Source organism: Daphnia pulicaria, chromosome 6 (assembly GCF_021234035.1).
Source record: "Daphnia pulicaria isolate SC F1-1A chromosome 6, SC_F0-13Bv2, whole genome shotgun sequence".
In the NCBI taxonomy this organism is placed as follows: Eukaryota; Metazoa; Arthropoda; class Branchiopoda; order Diplostraca; family Daphniidae; genus Daphnia; species Daphnia pulicaria.
In genome coordinates, this window is record NC_060918.1 from 7307623 (window position 1) to 7325383 (window position 17761).

Sequence of the window (17761 nt, forward strand, 5' to 3'; positions counted from 1 at the left end):
GTGATTTTCTATTCATCCATTGGGACTGGGAGGGTAAATTTTCATTTTTGAATGTCAACGGCCATATCACGTAGAACGCACCTTGTCTCGTCAGCTCCCAGAAGTTAAGTTACGTCGAGTCCCGTTAGTACTTGGAAGGGTGACCGCTTGGGAATACGGGATGTCGTTGGCGATGAATAGTTTGTTTTCAATAACAAATTTCTTGAAATTTTTTTTCAATCACGATGGTTACCAGTCCAAATTCGTAGATCAAAAATTTCAATGACACAGGGATAGGTTCAATTCATCTATAGGAATGATTCTGGATGAATTCCATTGAGAGTTTTTCAAAGTTGATCGCGTGTTTTTATTCGCGATGGTTACCAGTCCAAATTCAATGAACAAACATTATTATCACTTTGAAGTGATTTTCTATTCATCCATTGGGACTGGGAGGGTAAATTTTCATTTTTGAATGTCAACGGCCATATCACGTAGAACGCACCTGGTCTCGTCAGCTCCCAGAAGTTAAGTTACGTCGAGTCCCGTTAGTACTTGGAAGGGTGACCGCTTGGGAATACGGGATGTCGTTGGCGATGAATAGTTTGTTTTCAATAACAAATTTCTTGAAATTTTTTTTAAATCACGATGGTTACCAGTCCAAATTCGTAGATCAAAAATTTCAATGACACAGGGATAGGTTCAATTCATCTATAGGAATGATTCTGGATGAATTCCATTGAGAGTTTTTCAAAGTTTATCGCGTTTTTTTATTCGCGATGGTTACCAGTCCAAATTCAATGAACAAACATTTCTATCACTTTGAAGTGATTTTCTATTCATCCATTGGGACTGGGAGGGTAAATTTTCATTTTTGAATGTCAACGGCCATATCACGTAGAACGCACCTTGTCTCGTCAGCTCCCAGAAGTTAAGTTACGTCGAGTCCCGTTAGTACTTGGAAGGGTGACCGCTTGGGAATACGGGATGTCGTTGGCGATGAATAGTTTGTTTTCAATAACAAATTTCTTGAAATTTTTTTTAAATCACGATGGTTACCAGTCCAAATTCGTAGATCAAAAATTTCAATGACACAGGGATAGCTTCAATTCATCTATAGGAATGATTCTGGATGAATTCCATTGAGAGTTTTTCAAAGTTTATCGCGTTTTATTATTCGCGATGGTTACCAGTCCAAATTCAATGAACAAACATTTCTATCACTTTGAAGTGATTTTCTATTCATCCATTGGGACTGGGAGGGTAAATTTTCATTTTTGAATGTCAACGGCCATATCACGTAGAACGCACCTTGTCTCGTCAGCTCCCAGAAGTTAAGTTACGTCGAGTCCCGTTAGTACTTGGAAGGGTGACCGCTTGGGAATACGGGATGTCGTTGGCGATGAATAGTTTGTTTTCAATAACAAATTTCTTGAAATTTTTTTTCAATCACGATGGTTACCAGTCCAAATTCGTAGATCAAAAATTTCAATGACACAGGGATAGCTTCAATTCATCTATAGGAATGATTCTGGATGAATTCCATTGAGATTTTTTCAAAGTTTATCGCGTTTTATTATTCGCGATGGTTACCAGTCCAAATTCAATGAACGAACATTTCTATCACTTTGAAGTGATTTTCTATTCATCCATTGGGACTGGGAGGGTAAATTTTCATTTTTGAATGTCAACGGCCATATCACGTAGAACGCACCTGGTCTCGTCAGCTCCCAGAAGTTAAGTTACGTCGAGTCCCGTTAGTACTTGGAAGGGTGACCGCTTGGGAATACGGGATGTCGTTGGCGATGAATAGTTTGTTTTCAATAACAAATTTCTTGAAATTTTTTTTCAATCACGATGGTTACCAGTCCAAATTCGTAGATCAAAAATTTCAATGACACAGGGATAGGTTCAATTCATCTATAGGAATGATTCTGGATGAATTCCATTGAGAGTTTTTCAAAGTTTATCGCGTTTTTTTATTCGCGATGGTTACCAGTCCAAATTCAATGAACAAACATTTCTATCACTTTGAAGTGATTTTCTATTCATCCATTGGGACTGGGAGGGTAAATTTTCATTTTTGAATGTCAACGGCCATATCACGTAGAACGCACCTTGTCTCGTCAGCTCCCAGAAGTTAAGTTACGTCGAGTCCCGTTAGTACTTGGAAGGGTGACCGCTTGGGAATACGGGATGTCGTTGGCGATGAATAGTTTGTTTTCAATAACAAATTTCTTGAAATTTTTTTTAAATCACGATGGTTACCAGTCCAAATTCGTAGATCAAAAATTTCAATGACACAGGGATAGCTTCAATTCATCTATAGGAATGATTCTGGATGAATTCCATTGAGAGTTTTTCAAAGTTTATCGCGTTTTATTATTCGCGATGGTTACCAGTCCAAATTCAATGAACAAACATTTCTATCACTTTGAAGTGATTTTCTATTCATCCATTGGGACTGGGAGGGTAAATTTTCATTTTTGAATGTCAACGGCCATATCACGTAGAACGCACCTTGTCTCGTCAGCTCCCAGAAGTTAAGTTACGTCGAGTCCCGTTAGTACTTGGAAGGGTGACCGCTTGGGAATACGGGATGTCGTTGGCGATGAATAGTTTGTTTTCAATAACAAATTTCTTGAAATTTTTTTTCAATCACGATTGTTACCAGTCCAAATTCGTAGATCAAAAATTTCAATGACACAGGGATAGCTTCAATTCATCTATAGGAATGATTCTGGATGAATTCCATTGAGATTTTTTCAAAGTTTATCGCGTTTTATTATTCGCGATGGTTACCAGTCCAAATTCAATGAACAAACATTTCTATCACTTTGAAGTGATTTTCTATTCATCCATTGGGACTGGGAGGGTAAATTTTCATTTTTGAATGTCAACGGCCATATCACGTAGAACGCACCTGGTCTCGTCAGCTCCCAGAAGTTAAGTTACGTCGAGTCCCGTTAGTACTTGGAAGGGTGACCGCTTGGGAATACGGGATGTCGTTGGCGATGAATAGTTTGTTTTCAATAACAAATTTCTTGAAATTTTTTTTCAATCACGATGGTTACCAGTCCAAATTCGTAGATCAAAAATTTCAATGACACAGGGATAGCTTCAATTCATCTATAGGAATGATTCTGGATGAATTCCATTGAGAGTTTTTCAAAGTCTATCGCGTTTTTTTATTCGCGATGGTTACCAGTCCGAATTCAATGAACAAACATTTCAATCACTTTGAAGTGATTTTCTATTCATCCATTGGGACTGGGAGGGTAAATTTTTTATTTTTGAATGTCAACGGCCATATCACGTAGAACGCACCTGGTCTCGTCAGCTCCCAGAAGTTAAGTTACGTCGAGTCCCGTTAGTACTTGGAAGGGTGACCGCTTGGGAATACGGGATGTCGTTGGCGATGAATAGTTTGTTTTCAATAACAAATTTCTTGAAATTTTTTTTCAATCACGATGGTTACCAGTCCAAATTCGTAGATCAAAAATTTCAATGACACAGGGATAGGTTCAATTCATCTATAGGAATGATTCTGGATGAATTCCATTGAGAGTTTTTCAAAGTTTATCGCGTTTTTTTATTCGCGATGGTTACCAGTCCAAATTCAATGAACAAACATTTCTATCACTTTGAAGTGATTTTCTATTCATCCATTGGGACTGGGAGGGTAAATTTTCATTTTTGAATGTCAACGGCCATATCACGTAGAACGCACCTTGTCTCGTCAGCTCCCAGAAGTTAAGTTACGTCGAGTCCCGTTAGTACTTGGAAGGGTGACCGCTTGGGAATACGGGATGTCGTTGGCGATGAATAGTTTGTTTTCAATAACAAATTTCTTGAAATTTTTTTTAAATCACGATGGTTACCAGTCCAAATTCGTAGATCAAAAATTTCAATGACACAGGGATAGCTTCAATTCATCTATAGGAATGATTCTGGATGAATTCCATTGAGAGTTTTTCAAAGTTTTTCGCGTTTTATTATTCGCGATGGTTACCAGTCCAAATTCAATGAACAAACATTTCTATCACTTTGAAGTGATTTTCTATTCATCCATTGGGACTGGGAGGGTAAATTTTCATTTTTGAATGTCAACGGCCATATCACGTAGAACGCACCTTGTCTCGTCAGCTCCCAGAAGTTAAGTTACGTCGAGTCCCGTTAGTACTTGGAAGGGTGACCGCTTGGGAATACGGGATGTCGTTGGCGATGAATAGTTTGTTTTCAATAACAAATTTCTTGAAATTTTTTTTAAATCACGATGGTTACCAGTCCAAATTCGTAGATCAAAAATTTCAATGACACAGGGATAGCTTCAATTCATCTATAGGAATGATTCTGGATGAATTCCATTGAGAGTTTTTCAAAGTTTATCGCGTTTTATTATTCGCGATGGTTACCAGTCCAAATTCAATGAACAAACATTTCTATCACTTTGAAGTGATTTTCTATTCATCCATTGGGACTGGGAGGGTAAATTTTCATTTTTGAATGTCAACGGCCATATCACGTAGAACGCACCTTGTCTCGTCAGCTCCCAGAAGTTAAGTTACGTCGAGTCCCGTTAGTACTTGGAAGGGTGACCGCTTGGGAATACGGGATGTCGTTGGCGATGAATAGTTTGTTTTCAATAACAAATTTCTTGAAATTTTTTTTCAATCACGATGGTTACCAGTCCAAATTCGTAGATCAAAAATTTCAATGACACAGGGATAGCTTCAATTCATCTATAGGAATGATTCTGGATGAATTCCATTGAGAGTTTTTCAAAGTCTATCGCGTTTTTTTATTCGCGATGGTTACCAGTCCGAATTCAATGAACAAACATTTCAATCACTTTGAAGTGATTTTCTATTCATCCATTGGGACTGGGAGGGTAAATTTTTTATTTTTGAATGTCAACGGCCATATCACGTAGAACGCACCTGGTCTCGTCAGCTCCCAGAAGTTAAGTTACGTCGAGTCCCGTTAGTACTTGGAAGGGTGACCGCTTGGGAATACGGGATGTCGTTGGCGATGAATAGTTTGTTTTCAATAACAAATTTCTTGAAATTTTTTTTCAATCACGATGGTTACCAGTCCAAATTCGTAGATCAAAAATTTCAATGACACAGGGATAGGTTCAATTCATCTATAGGAATGATTCTGGATGAATTCCATTGAGAGTTTTTCAAAGTTTATCGCGTTTTTTTATTCGCGATGGTTACCAGTCCAAATTCAATGAACAAACATTTCTATCACTTTGAAGTGATTTTCTATTCATCCATTGGGACTGGGAGGGTAAATTTTCATTTTTGAATGTCAACGGCCATATCACGTAGAACGCACCTTGTCTCGTCAGCTCCCAGAAGTTAAGTTACGTCTATTCCCGTTAGTACTTGGAAGGGTGACCGCTTGGGAATACGGGATGTCGTTGGCGATGAATAGTTTGTTTTCAATAACAAATTTCTTGAAATTTTTTTTAAATCACGATGGTTACCAGTCCAAATTCGTAGATCAAAAATTTCAATGACACAGGGATAGCTTCAATTCATCTATAGGAATGATTCTGGATGAATTCCATTGAGAGTTTTTCAAAGTTTTTCGCGTTTTATTATTCGCGATGGTTACCAGTCCAAATTCAATGAACAAACATTTCTATCACTTTGAAGTGATTTTCTATTCATCCATTGGGACTGGGAGGGTAAATTTTCATTTTTGAATGTCAACGGCCATATCACGTAGAACGCACCTTGTCTCGTCAGCTCCCAGAAGTTAAGTTACGTCGAGTCCCGTTAGTACTTGGAAGGGTGACCGCTTGGGAATACGGGATGTCGTTGGCGATGAATAGTTTGTTTTCAATAACAAATTTCTTGAAATTTTTTTTAAATCACGATGGTTACCAGTCCAAATTCGTAGATCAAAAATTTCAATGACACAGGGATAGCTTCAATTCATCTATAGGAATGATTCTGGATGAATTCCATTGAGAGTTTTTCAAAGTTTATCGCGTTTTATTATTCGCGATGGTTACCAGTCCAAATTCAATGAACAAACATTTCTATCACTTTGAAGTGATTTTCTATTCATCCATTGGGACTGGGAGGGTAAATTTTCATTTTTGAATGTCAACGGCCATATCACGTAGAACGCACCTTGTCTCGTCAGCTCCCAGAAGTTAAGTTACGTCGAGTCCCGTTAGTACTTGGAAGGGTGACCGCTTGGGAATACGGGATGTCGTTGGCGATGAATAGTTTGTTTTCAATAACAAACTTCTTGAAATTTTTTTTAAATCACGATGGTTACCAGTCCAAATTCGTAGATCAAAAATTTCAATGACACAGGGATAGCTTCAATTCATCTATAGGAATGATTCTGGATGAATTCCATTGAGATTTTTTCAAAGTTTATCGCGTTTTATTATTCGCGATGGTTACCAGTCCAAATTCAATGAACAAACATTTCTATCACTTTGAAGTGATTTTCTATTCATCCATTGGGACTGGGAGGGTAAATTTTCATTTTTGAATGTCAACGGCCATATCACGTAGAACGCACCTGGTCTCGTCAGCTCCCAGAAGTTAAGTTACGTCGAGTCCCGTTAGTACTTGGAAGGGTGACCGCTTGGGAATACGGGATGTCGTTGGCGATGAATAGTTTGTTTTCAATAACAAATTTCTTGAAATTTTTTTTCAATCACGATGGTTACCAGTCCAAATTCGTAGATCAAAAATTTCAATGACACAGGGATAGCTTCAATTCATCTATAGGAATGATTCTGGATGAATTCCATTGAGAGTTTTTCAAAGTCTATCGCGTTTTTTTATTCGCGATGGTTACCAGTCCGAATTCAATGAACAAACATTTCAATCACTTTGAAGTGATTTTCTATTCATCCATTGGGACTGGGAGGGTAAATTTTTTATTTTTGAATGTCAACGGCCATATCACGTAGAACGCACCTGGTCTCGTCAGCTCCCAGAAGTTAAGTTACGTCGAGTCCCGTTAGTACTTGGAAGGGTGACCGCTTGGGAATACGGGATGTCGTTGGCGATGAATAGTTTGTTTTCAATAACAAATTTCTTGAAATTTTTTTTCAATCACGATGGTTACCAGTCCAAATTCGTAGATCAAAAATTTCAATGACACAGGGATAGGTTCAATTCATCTATAGGAATGATTCTGGATGAATTCCATTGAGAGTTTTTCAAAGTTGATCGCGTGTTTTTATTCGCGATGGTTACCAGTCCAAATTCAATGAACAAACATTATTATCACTTTGAAGTGATTTTCTATTCATCCATTGGGACTGGGAGGGTAAATTTTCATTTTTGAATGTCAACGGCCATATCACGTAGAACGCACCTGGTCTCGTCAGCTCCCAGAAGTTAAGTTACGTCGAGTCCCGTTAGTACTTGGAAGGGTGACCGCTTGGGAATACGGGATGTCGTTGGCGATGAATAGTTTGTTTTCAATAACAAATTTCTTGAAATTTTTTTTAAATCACGATGGTTACCAGTCCAAATTCGTAGATCAAAAATTTCAATGACACAGGGATAGGTTCAATTCATCTATAGGAATGATTCTGGATGAATTCCATTGAGAGTTTTTCAAAGTTTATCGCGTTTTTTTATTCGCGATGGTTACCAGTCCAAATTCAATGAACAAACATTTCTATCACTTTGAAGTGATTTTCTATTCATCCATTGGGACTGGGAGGGTAAATTTTCATTTTTGAATGTCAACGGCCATATCACGTAGAACGCACCTTGTCTCGTCAGCTCCCAGAAGTTAAGTTACGTCGAGTCCCGTTAGTACTTGGAAGGGTGACCGCTTGGGAATACGGGATGTCGTTGGCGATGAATAGTTTGTTTTCAATAACAAATTTCTTGAAATTTTTTTTAAATCACGATGGTTACCAGTCCAAATTCGTAGATCAAAAATTTCAATGACACAGGGATAGCTTCAATTCATCTATAGGAATGATTCTGGATGAATTCCATTGAGAGTTTTTCAAAGTTTATCGCGTTTTATTATTCGCGATGGTTACCAGTCCAAATTCAATGAACAAACATTTCTATCACTTTGAAGTGATTTTCTATTCATCCATTGGGACTGGGAGGGTAAATTTTCATTTTTGAATGTCAACGGCCATATCACGTAGAACGCACCTTGTCTCGTCAGCTCCCAGAAGTTAAGTTACGTCGAGTCCCGTTAGTACTTGGAAGGGTGACCGCTTGGGAATACGGGATGTCGTTGGCGATGAATAGTTTGTTTTCAATAACAAATTTCTTGAAATTTTTTTTCAATCACGATGGTTACCAGTCCAAATTCGTAGATCAAAAATTTCAATGACACAGGGATAGCTTCAATTCATCTATAGGAATGATTCTGGATGAATTCCATTGAGATTTTTTCAAAGTTTATCGCGTTTTATTATTCGCGATGGTTACCAGTCCAAATTCAATGAACAAACATTTCTATCACTTTGAAGTGATTTTCTATTCATCCATTGGGACTGGGAGGGTAAATTTTCATTTTTGAATGTCAACGGCCATATCACGTAGAACGCACCTGGTCTCGTCAGCTCCCAGAAGTTAAGTTACGTCGAGTCCCGTTAGTACTTGGAAGGGTGACCGCTTGGGAATACGGGATGTCGTTGGCGATGAATAGTTTGTTTTCAATAACAAATTTCTTGAAATTTTTTTTCAATCACGATGGTTACCAGTCCAAATTCGTAGATCAAAAATTTCAATGACCCAGGGATAGCTTCAATTCATCTATAGGAATGATTCTGGATGAATTCCATTGAGAGTTTTTCAAAGTCTATCGCGTTTTTTTATTCGCGATGGTTACCAGTCCGAATTCAATGAACAAACATTTCAATCACTTTGAAGTGATTTTCTATTCATCCATTGGGACTGGGAGGGTAAATTTTTTATTTTTGAATGTCAACGGCCATATCACGTAGAACGCACCTGGTCTCGTCAGCTCCCAGAAGTTAAGTTACGTCGAGTCCCGTTAGTACTTGGAAGGGTGACCGCTTGGGAATACGGGATGTCGTTGGCGATGAATAGTTTGTTTTCAATAACAAATTTCTTGAAATTTTTTTTCAATCACGATGGTTACCAGTCCAAATTCGTAGATCAAAAATTTCAATGACACAGGGATAGGTTCAATTCATCTATAGGAATGATTCTGGATGAATTCCATTGAGAGTTTTTCAAAGTTGATCGCGTGTTTTTATTCGCGATGGTTACCAGTCCAAATTCAATGAACAAACATTATTATCACTTTGAAGTGATTTTCTATTCATCCATTGGGAATGGGAGGGTAAATTTTCATTTTTGAATGTCAACGGCCATATCACGTAGAACGCACCTGGTCTCGTCAGCTCCCAGAAGTTAAGTTACGTCGAGTCCCGTCAGTACTTGGAAGGGTGACCGCTTGGGAATACGGGATGTCGTTGGCGATGAATAGTTTGTTTTCAATAACAAATTTCTTGAAATTTTTTTTCAATCACGATGGTTACCAGTCCAAATTCGTAGATCAAAAATTTCAATGACACAGGGATAGGTTCAATTCATCTATAGGAATGATTCTGGATGAATTCCATTGAGAGTTTTTCAAAGTTTATCGCGTTTTTTTATTCGCGATGGTTACCAGTCCAAATTCAATGAACAAACATTTCTATCACTTTGAAGTGATTTTCTATTCATCCATTGGGACTGGGAGGGTAAATTTTCATTTTTGAATGTCAACGGCCATATCACGTAGAACGCACCTTGTCTCGTCAGCTCCCAGAAGTTAAGTTACGTCGAGTCCCGTTAGTACTTGGAAGGGTGACCGCTTGGGAATACGGGATGTCGTTGGCGATGAATAGTTTGTTTTCAATAACAAATTTCTTGAAATTTTTTTTAAATCACGATGGTTACCAGTCCAAATTCGTAGATCAAAAATTTCAATGACACAGGGATAGCTTCAATTCATCTATAGGAATGATTCTGGATGAATTCCATTGAGAGTTTTTCAAAGTTTATCGCGTTTTATTATTCGCGATGGTTACCAGTCCAAATTCAATGAACAAACATTTCTATCACTTTGAAGTGATTTTCTATTCATCCATTGGGACTGGGAGGGTAAATTTTCATTTTTGAATGTCAACGGCCATATCACGTAGAACGCACCTTGTCTCGTCAGCTCCCAGAAGTTAAGTTACGTCGAGTCCCGTTAGTACTTGGAAGGGTGACCGCTTGGGAATACGGGATGTCGTTGGCGATGAATAGTTTGTTTTCAATAACAAATTTCTTGAAATTTTTTTTAAATCACGATGGTTACCAGTCCAAATTCGTAGATCAAAAATTTCAATGACACAGGGATAGCTTCAATTCATCTATAGGAATGATTCTGGATGAATTCCATTGAGAGTTTTTCAAAGTCTATCGCGTTTTTTTATTCGCGATGGTTACCAGTCCGAATTCAATGAACAAACATTTCAATCACTTTGAAGTGATTTTCTATTCATCCATTGGGACTGGGAGGGTAAATTTTTTATTTTTGAATGTCAACGGCCATATCACGTAGAACGCACCTGGTCTCGTCAGCTCCCAGAAGTTAAGTTACGTCGAGTCCCGTTAGTACTTGGAAGGGTGACCGCTTGGGAATACGGGATGTCGTTGGCGATGAATAGTTTGTTTTCAATAACAAATTTCTTGAAATTTTTTTTCAATCACGATGGTTACCAGTCCAAATTCGTAGATCAAAAATTTCAATGACACAGGGATAGGTTCAATTCATCTATAGGAATGATTCTGGATGAATTCCATTGAGAGTTTTTCAAAGTTGATCGCGTGTTTTTATTCGCGATGGTTACCAGTCCAAATTCAATGAACAAACATTATTATCACTTTGAAGTGATTTTCTATTCATCCATTGGGGCTGGGAGGGTAAATTTTCATTTTTGAATGTCAACGGCCATATCACGTAGAACGCACCTGGTCTCGTCAGCTCCCAGAAGTTAAGTTACGTCGAGTCCCGTTAGTACTTGGAAGGGTGACCGCTTGGGAATACGGGATGTCGTTGGCGATGAATAGTTTGTTTTCAATAACAAATTTCTTGAAATTTTTTTTCAATCACGATGGTTACCAGTCCAAATTCGTAGATCAAAAATTTCAATGACACAGGGATAGCTTCAATTCATCTATAGGAATCATTGAGAGTTTTTCAAAGTTGATCGCGTGTTTTTATTCGCGATGGTTACCAGTCCAAATTCAATGAACAAACATTATTATCACTTTGAAGTGATTTTCTATTCATCCATTGGGACTGGGACGGTAAATTTTCATTTTTGAATGTCAACGGCCATATCACATAGAACGCACCTGGTCTCGTCAGCTCCCAGAAGTTAAGTTACGTCGAGTCCCGTTAGTACTTGGAAGGGTGACCGCTTGGGAATACGGGTTGTCGTTGGCGATGAATAGTTTGTTTTCAATAACAAATTTCTTGAAATTTTTTTTCAATCACGATGGTTACCAGTCCAAATTCGTAGATCAAAAATTTCAATGACACAGGGATAGGTTCAATTCATCTATAGGAATGATTCTGGATGAATTCCATTGAGAGTTTTTCAAAGTTGATCGCGTTTTTTTATTCGCGATGGTTACCAGTCCGAATTCAATGAACAAACATTTCAATCACTTTGAAGTGATTTTCTATTCATCCATTGGGACTGGGAGGGTAAATTTTCATTTTTGAATGTCAACGGCCATATCACGTAGAACGCACCTTGTCTCGTCAGCTCCCAGAAGTTAAGTTACGTCGAGTCCCGTTAGTACTTGGAAGGGTGACCGCTTGGGAATACGGGATGTCGTTGGCGATGAATAGTTTGTTTTCAATAACAAATTTCTTGAAATTTTTTTAAAATCACGATGGTTACCAGTCCAAATTCGTAGATCAAAAATTTCAATGACACAGGGATAGCTTCAATTCATCTATAGGAATGATTCTGGATGAATTCCATTGAGAGTTTTTCAAAGTTGATCGCGTGTTTTTATTCGCGATGGTTACCAGTCCAAATTCAATGAACAAACATTATTATCACTTTGAAGTGATTTTCTATTCATCCATTGGGACTGGGAGGGTAAATTTTCATTTTTGAATGTCAACGGCCATATCACGTAGAACGCACCTGGTCTCGTCAGCTCACAGAAGTTAAGTTACGTCGAGTCCCGTTAGTACTTGGAAGGGTGACCGCTTGGGAATACGGGATGTCGTTGGCGATGAATAGTTTGTTTTCAATAACAAATTTCTTGAAATTTTTTTTCAATCACGATGGTTACCAGTCCAAATTCGTAGATCAAAAATTTCAATGACACAGGGATAGCTTCAATTCATCTATAGGAATGATTCTGGATGAATTCCATTGAGAGTTTTTCAAAGTTGATCGCGTGTTTTTATTCGCGATGGTTACCAGTCCAAATTCAATGAACAAACATTATTATCACTTTGAAGTGATTTTCTATTCATCCATTGGGACTGGGACGGTAAATTTTCATTTTTGAATGTCAACGGCCATATCACATAGAACGCACCTGGTCTCGTCAGCTCCCAGAAGTTAAGTTACGTCGAGTCCCGTTAGTACTTGGAAGGGTGACCGCTTGGGAATACGGGATGTCGTTGGCGATGAATAGTTTGTTTTCAATAACAAATTTCTTGAAATTTTTTTTCAATCACGATGGTTACCAGTCCAAATTCGTAGATCAAAAATTTCAATGACACAGGGATAGGTTCAATTCATCTATAGGAATGATTCTGGATGAATTCCATTGAGAGTTTTTCAAAGTTGATCGCGTTTTTTTATTCGCGATGGTTACCAGTCCGAATTCAATGAACAAACATTTCAATCACTTTGAAGTGATTTTCTATTCATCCATTGGGACTGGGAGGGTAAATTTTCATTTTTGAATGTCAACGGCCATATCACGTAGAACGCACCTTGTCTCGTCAGCTCCCAGAAGTTAAGTTACGTCGAGTCCCGTTAGTACTTAGAAGGGTGACCGCTTGGGAATACGGGATGTCGTTGGCGATGAATAGTTTGTTTTCAATAACAAATTTCTTGAAATTTTTTTTCAATCACGATGGTTACCAGTCCAAATTCGTAGATCAAAAATTTCAATGACACAGGGATAGGTTCAATTCATCTATAGGAATGATTCTGGATGAATTCCATTGAGAGTTTTTCAAAGTTGATCGCGTGTTTTTATTCGCGATGGTTACCAGTCCAAATTCAATGAACAAACATTATTATCACTTTGAAGTGATTTTCTATTCATCCATTGGGACTGGGAGGGTAAATTTTCATTTTTGAATGTCAACGGCCATATCACGTAGAACGCACCTGGTCTCGTCAGCTCACAGAAGTTAAGTTACGTCGAGTCCCGTTAGTACTTGGAAGGGTGACCGCTTGGGAATACGGGATGTCGTTGGCGATGAATAGTTTGTTTTCAATAACAAATTTCTTGAAATTTTTTTTCAATCACGATGGTTACCAGTCCAAATTCGTAGATCAAAAATTTCAATGACACAGGGATAGGTTCAATTCATCTATAGGAATGATTCTGGATGAATTCCATTGAGAGTTTTTCAAAGTTGATCGCGTTTTTTTATTCGCGATGGTTACCAGTCCGAATTCAATGAACAAACATTTCAATCACTTTGAAGTGATTTTCTATTCATCCATTGGGACTGGGAGGGTAAATTTTCATTTTTGAATGTCAACGGCCATATCACGTAGAACGCACCTTGTCTCGTCAGCTCCCAGAAGTTAAGTTACGTCGAGTCCCGTTAGTACTTAGAAGGGTGACCGCTTGGGAATACGGGATGTCGTTGGCGATGAATAGTTTGTTTTCAATAACAAATTTCTTGAAATTTTTTTTCAATCACGATGGTTACCAGTCCAAATTCGTAGATCAAAAATTTCAATGACACAGGGATAGGTTCAATTCATCTATAGGAATGATTCTGGATGAATTCCATTGAGAGTTTTTCAAAGTTGATCGCGTGTTTTTATTCGCGATGGTTACCAGTCCAAATTCAATGAACAAACATTATTATCACTTTGAAGTGATTTTCTATTCATCCATTGGGACTGGGAGGGTAAATTTTCATTTTTGAATGTCAACGGCCATATCACGTAGAACGCACCTGGTCTCGTCAGCTCACAGAAGTTAAGTTACGTCGAGTCCCGTTAGTACTTGGAAGGGTGACCGCTTGGGAATACGGGATGTCGTTGGCGATGAATAGTTTGTTTTCAATAACAAATTTCTTGAAATTTTTTTTCAATCACGATGGTTACCAGTCCAAATTCGTAGATCAAAAATTTCAATGACACAGGGATAGGTTCAATTCATCTATAGGAATGATTCTGGATGAATTCCATTGAGAGTTTTTCAAAGTTGATCGCGTGTTTTTATTCGCGATGGTTACCAGTCCAAATTCAATGAACAAACATTATTATCACTTTGAAGTGATTTTCTATTCATCCATTGGGACTGGGACGGTAAATTTTCATTTTTGAATGTCAACGGCCATATCACATAGAACGCACCTGGTCTCGTCAGCTCCCAGAAGTTAAGTTACGTCGAGTCCCGTTAGTACTTGGAAGGGTGACCGCTTGGGAATACGGGATGTCGTTGGCGATGAATAGTTTGTTTTCAATAACAAATTTCTTGAAATTTTTTTTCAATCACGATGGTTACCAGTCCAAATTCGTAGATCAAAAATTTCAATGACACAGGGATAGGTTCAATTCATCTATAGGAATGATTCTGGATGAATTCCATTGAGAGTTTTTCAAAGTTGATCGCGTTTTTTTATTCGCGATGGTTACCAGTCCGAATTCAATGAACAAACATTTCAATCACTTTGAAGTGATTTTCTATTCATCCATTGGGACTGGGAGGGTAAATTTTCATTTTTGAATGTCAACGGCCATATCACGTAGAACGCACCTTGTCTCGTCAGCTCCCAGAAGTTAAGTTACGTCGAGTCCCGTTAGTACTTAGAAGGGTGACCGCTTGGGAATACGGGATGTCGTTGGCGATGAATAGTTTGTTTTCAATAACAAATTTCTTGAAATTTTTTTTCAATCACGATGGTTACCAGTCCAAATTCGTAGATCAAAAATTTCAATGACACAGGGATAGGTTCAATTCATCTATAGGAATGATTCTGGATGAATTCCATTGAGAGTTTTTCAAAGTTGATCGCGTGTTTTTATTCGCGATGGTTACCAGTCCAAATTCAATGAACAAACATTATTATCACTTTGAAGTGATTTTCTATTCATCCATTGGGACTGGGAGGGTAAATTTTCATTTTTGAATGTCAACGGCCATATCACGTAGAACGCACCTGGTCTCGTCAGCTCCCAGAAGTTAAGTTACGTCGAGTCCCGTTAGTACTTGGAAGGGTGACCGCTTGGGAATACGGGATGTCGTTGGCGATGAATAGTTTGTTTTCAATAACAAATTTCTTGAAATTTTTTTTCAATCACGATGGTTACCAGTCCAAATTCGTAGATCAAAAATTTCAATGACACAGGGATAGCTTCAATTCATCTATAGGAATGATTCTGGATGAATTCCATTGAGAGTTTTTCAAAGTTGATCGCGTGTTTTTATTCGCGATGGTTACCAGTCCAAATTCAATGAACAAACATTATTATCACTTTGAAGTGATTTTCTATTCATCCATTGGGACTGGGAGGGTAAATTTTCATTTTTGAATGTCAACGGCCATATCACGTAGAACGCACCTGGTCTCGTCAGCTCCCAGAAGTTAAGTTACGTCGAGTCCCGTTAGTACTTGGAAGGGTGACCGCTTGGGAATACGGATGTCGTTGGCGATGAATAGTTTGTTTTCAATAACAAATTTCTTGAAATTTTTTTTCAATCACGATGGTTACCAGTCCAAATTCGTAGATCAAAAATTTCAATGACACAGGGATAGGTTCAATTCATCTATAGGAATGATTCTGGATGAATTCCATTGAGAGTTTTTCAAAGTTGATCGCGTTTTTTTATTCGCGATGGTTACCAGTCCGAATTCAATGAACAAACATTTCAATCACTTTGAAGTGATTTTCTATTCATCCATTGGGACTGGGAGGGTAAATTTTCATTTTTGAATGTCAACGGCCATATCACGTAGAACGCACCTTGTCTCGTCAGCTCCCAGAAGTTAAGTTACGTCGAGTCCCGTTAGTACTTAGAAGGGTGACCGCTTGGGAATACGGGATGTCGTTGGCGATGAATAGTTTGTTTTCAATAACAAATTTCTTTAAATTTTTTTTCAATCACGATGGTTACAAGTCCAAATTCGTAGATCAAAAATTTCAATGACACAGGGATAGGTTCAATTCATCTATAGGAATGATTCTGGATGAATTCCATTGAGAGTTTTTCAAAGTTGATCGCGTGTTTTTATTCGCGATGGTTACCAGTCCGAATTCAATGAACAAACATTTCAATCACTTTGAAGTGATTTTCTATTCATCCATTGGGACTGGGAGGGTAAATTTTCATTTTTGAATGTCAACGGCCATATCACGTAGAACGCACCTGGTCTCGTCAGCTCCCAGAAGTTAAGTTACGTCGAGTCCCGTTAGCTCTTGGAAGGGTGACCGCTTGGGAATACGGAATGTCGTTGGCGATGAATAGTTTGTTTTCAATAACAAATTTCTTGAAATTTTTTTTCAATCACGATGGTTACCAGTCCAAATTCGTAGATCAAAAATTTCAATGACACAGGGATAGGTTCAATTCATCTATAGGAATGATTCTGGATGAATTCCATTGAGAGTTTTTCAAAGTTTATCGCGTTTTTTTATTCGCGATGGTTACCAGTCCAAATTCAATGAACAAACATTTCTATCACTTTGAAGTGATTTTCTATTCATCCATTGGGAGTGGGAGGGTAAATTTTCATTTTTGAATGTCAACGGCCATATCACGTAGAACGCACCTGGTCTCGTCAGCTCCCAGAAGTTAAGTTACGTCGAGTCCCGTTAGTACTTGGAAGGGTGACCGCTTGGGAATACGGGATGTCGTTGGCGATGAATAGTTTGTTTTCAATAACAAATTTCTTTAAATTTTTTTTCAATCACGATGGTTACAAGTCCAAATTCGTAGATCAAAAATTTCAATGACACAGGGATAGGTTCAATTCATCTATAGGAATGATTCTGGATGAATTCCATTGAGAGTTTTTCAAAGTCTATCGCGTTTTTTTATTCGCGATGGTTACCAGTCCGAATTCAATGAACAAACATTTCAATCACTTTGAAGTGATTTTCTATTCATCCATTGGGACTGGGAGGGTAAATTTTTTATTTTTAAATGTCAACGGCCATATCACGTAGAACGCACCTGGTCTCGTCAGCTCCCAGAAGTTAAGTTACGTCGAGTCCCGTTAGTACTTGGAAGGGTGACCGCTTGGGAATACGGGATGTCGTTGGCGATGAATAGTTTGTTTTCAATAACAAATTTCTTGAAATTTTTTTTCAATCACGATGGTTACCAGTCCAAATTCGTAGATCAAAAATTTCAATGACACAGGGATAGGTTCAATTCATCTATAGGAATGATTCTGGATGAATTCCATTGAGAGTTTTTCAAAGTTTATCGCGTTTTTTTATTCGCGATGGTTACCAGTCCAAATTCAATGAACAAACATTTCTATCACTTTGAAGTGATTTTCTATTCATCCATTGGGAGTGGGAGGGTAAATT

The 17761-nt window shown here is 38.1% G+C and overlaps 44 pseudogenes; all 44 read left to right on the forward strand.

Moving 5' to 3' along the window:
• The first annotated feature begins 53 nt into the window (after nucleotides 1-53).
• LOC124345524 lies at nucleotides 54-172 on the forward strand (annotated as a pseudogene).
• Nucleotides 173-456: 284 nt separating this feature from the next.
• LOC124346546 lies at nucleotides 457-575 on the forward strand (annotated as a pseudogene).
• A 284-nt stretch (nucleotides 576-859) lies between these two features.
• Nucleotides 860-978, forward strand: LOC124345525 (annotated as a pseudogene).
• Nucleotides 979-1262: 284 nt separating this feature from the next.
• Nucleotides 1263-1381, forward strand: LOC124345526 (annotated as a pseudogene).
• Nucleotides 1382-1665: 284 nt separating this feature from the next.
• On the forward strand, nucleotides 1666-1784 carry LOC124346547 (annotated as a pseudogene).
• Nucleotides 1785-2068: 284 nt separating this feature from the next.
• LOC124345527 lies at nucleotides 2069-2187 on the forward strand (annotated as a pseudogene).
• A 284-nt stretch (nucleotides 2188-2471) lies between these two features.
• Nucleotides 2472-2590, forward strand: LOC124345528 (annotated as a pseudogene).
• Nucleotides 2591-2874: 284 nt separating this feature from the next.
• On the forward strand, nucleotides 2875-2993 carry LOC124346548 (annotated as a pseudogene).
• Nucleotides 2994-3278: 285 nt separating this feature from the next.
• Nucleotides 3279-3397, forward strand: LOC124346549 (annotated as a pseudogene).
• A 284-nt stretch (nucleotides 3398-3681) lies between these two features.
• Nucleotides 3682-3800, forward strand: LOC124345529 (annotated as a pseudogene).
• Nucleotides 3801-4084: 284 nt separating this feature from the next.
• Nucleotides 4085-4203, forward strand: LOC124345530 (annotated as a pseudogene).
• Nucleotides 4204-4487: 284 nt separating this feature from the next.
• On the forward strand, nucleotides 4488-4606 carry LOC124345531 (annotated as a pseudogene).
• A 285-nt stretch (nucleotides 4607-4891) lies between these two features.
• On the forward strand, nucleotides 4892-5010 carry LOC124346550 (annotated as a pseudogene).
• A 284-nt stretch (nucleotides 5011-5294) lies between these two features.
• On the forward strand, nucleotides 5295-5413 carry LOC124346124 (annotated as a pseudogene).
• Nucleotides 5414-5697: 284 nt separating this feature from the next.
• Nucleotides 5698-5816, forward strand: LOC124345533 (annotated as a pseudogene).
• Nucleotides 5817-6100: 284 nt separating this feature from the next.
• LOC124345534 lies at nucleotides 6101-6219 on the forward strand (annotated as a pseudogene).
• A 284-nt stretch (nucleotides 6220-6503) lies between these two features.
• Nucleotides 6504-6622, forward strand: LOC124346551 (annotated as a pseudogene).
• Nucleotides 6623-6907: 285 nt separating this feature from the next.
• On the forward strand, nucleotides 6908-7026 carry LOC124346552 (annotated as a pseudogene).
• Nucleotides 7027-7310: 284 nt separating this feature from the next.
• Nucleotides 7311-7429, forward strand: LOC124346554 (annotated as a pseudogene).
• A 284-nt stretch (nucleotides 7430-7713) lies between these two features.
• LOC124345535 lies at nucleotides 7714-7832 on the forward strand (annotated as a pseudogene).
• A 284-nt stretch (nucleotides 7833-8116) lies between these two features.
• LOC124345536 lies at nucleotides 8117-8235 on the forward strand (annotated as a pseudogene).
• Nucleotides 8236-8519: 284 nt separating this feature from the next.
• LOC124346555 lies at nucleotides 8520-8638 on the forward strand (annotated as a pseudogene).
• A 285-nt stretch (nucleotides 8639-8923) lies between these two features.
• LOC124346556 lies at nucleotides 8924-9042 on the forward strand (annotated as a pseudogene).
• Nucleotides 9043-9326: 284 nt separating this feature from the next.
• LOC124344683 lies at nucleotides 9327-9445 on the forward strand (annotated as a pseudogene).
• A 284-nt stretch (nucleotides 9446-9729) lies between these two features.
• LOC124345537 lies at nucleotides 9730-9848 on the forward strand (annotated as a pseudogene).
• A 284-nt stretch (nucleotides 9849-10132) lies between these two features.
• LOC124345539 lies at nucleotides 10133-10251 on the forward strand (annotated as a pseudogene).
• Nucleotides 10252-10536: 285 nt separating this feature from the next.
• Nucleotides 10537-10655, forward strand: LOC124346557 (annotated as a pseudogene).
• A 284-nt stretch (nucleotides 10656-10939) lies between these two features.
• On the forward strand, nucleotides 10940-11058 carry LOC124346558 (annotated as a pseudogene).
• Nucleotides 11059-11326: 268 nt separating this feature from the next.
• Nucleotides 11327-11445, forward strand: LOC124345551 (annotated as a pseudogene).
• Nucleotides 11446-11729: 284 nt separating this feature from the next.
• LOC124345540 lies at nucleotides 11730-11848 on the forward strand (annotated as a pseudogene).
• A 284-nt stretch (nucleotides 11849-12132) lies between these two features.
• LOC124345253 lies at nucleotides 12133-12251 on the forward strand (annotated as a pseudogene).
• Nucleotides 12252-12535: 284 nt separating this feature from the next.
• LOC124344765 lies at nucleotides 12536-12654 on the forward strand (annotated as a pseudogene).
• Nucleotides 12655-12938: 284 nt separating this feature from the next.
• LOC124345659 lies at nucleotides 12939-13057 on the forward strand (annotated as a pseudogene).
• A 284-nt stretch (nucleotides 13058-13341) lies between these two features.
• LOC124345254 lies at nucleotides 13342-13460 on the forward strand (annotated as a pseudogene).
• Nucleotides 13461-13744: 284 nt separating this feature from the next.
• On the forward strand, nucleotides 13745-13863 carry LOC124345660 (annotated as a pseudogene).
• Nucleotides 13864-14147: 284 nt separating this feature from the next.
• Nucleotides 14148-14266, forward strand: LOC124345255 (annotated as a pseudogene).
• Nucleotides 14267-14550: 284 nt separating this feature from the next.
• On the forward strand, nucleotides 14551-14669 carry LOC124344766 (annotated as a pseudogene).
• Nucleotides 14670-14953: 284 nt separating this feature from the next.
• Nucleotides 14954-15072, forward strand: LOC124345662 (annotated as a pseudogene).
• Nucleotides 15073-15356: 284 nt separating this feature from the next.
• Nucleotides 15357-15475, forward strand: LOC124346560 (annotated as a pseudogene).
• Nucleotides 15476-15759: 284 nt separating this feature from the next.
• LOC124345245 lies at nucleotides 15760-15877 on the forward strand (annotated as a pseudogene).
• Nucleotides 15878-16161: 284 nt separating this feature from the next.
• LOC124345664 lies at nucleotides 16162-16280 on the forward strand (annotated as a pseudogene).
• A 284-nt stretch (nucleotides 16281-16564) lies between these two features.
• LOC124346115 lies at nucleotides 16565-16683 on the forward strand (annotated as a pseudogene).
• A 284-nt stretch (nucleotides 16684-16967) lies between these two features.
• Nucleotides 16968-17086, forward strand: LOC124346562 (annotated as a pseudogene).
• A 285-nt stretch (nucleotides 17087-17371) lies between these two features.
• On the forward strand, nucleotides 17372-17490 carry LOC124346563 (annotated as a pseudogene).
• Nucleotides 17491-17761: the final 271 nt, after the last annotated feature.